Source organism: Penaeus monodon, chromosome 20, assembly GCF_015228065.2.
Source record: "Penaeus monodon isolate SGIC_2016 chromosome 20, NSTDA_Pmon_1, whole genome shotgun sequence".
NCBI classification, from domain to species: domain Eukaryota; kingdom Metazoa; phylum Arthropoda; class Malacostraca; order Decapoda; family Penaeidae; genus Penaeus; species Penaeus monodon.
In genome coordinates this window covers 2,037,550-2,038,084 of record NC_051405.1, presented here as the reverse complement: position 1 = coordinate 2,038,084, position 535 = coordinate 2,037,550, and positions in this window count along the sequence as shown.

Genomic DNA, 535 nt, shown 5'->3' with positions numbered 1-535 from the left:
CAAAAAAGAGGGGCACGGGGTTGCCTCCTCCGCTCACCTGGCGGGGTCGTGTAAGCACACATGTACCTTGAGGCATGAACTGCGTGAGGGAGCGTGGCCCTTGCCAAACGGCCGCCCCCCCGATAGGACCACGGGGTTTATTTGGGGCTGGACGTGGGCGTGGGGACCTTGCTGCGACCGGGGCGTGGGGGGCCGAGGGGACCCGATGTTTTGGGGGGGAGAAAAGGGGACGGATCACCCCCTTGCGGGCGGAGGGGATGTGGGTTTTGAAAAGGGGGGCACGCGCTAGCACGACGCGCGCGTGTTTCGTGCTTTTCCCCGAAAATTCGCCGTGTAAGACAAATAACCATTGCATAGATTTAAAAAAAAGTCTGAAAAAAGAATGTTTGAGAAGATGAGGTTACTTAATCTAATTAGATGCGTTATGCTAATTGTAATCTCAGTCTCCATTTGTTATATTTTTTGACATAGAAAGGCAGTAGCTTTAAACCTGACATGGAGGGTATTTATCCTTTACACACACACAACCCCGCAG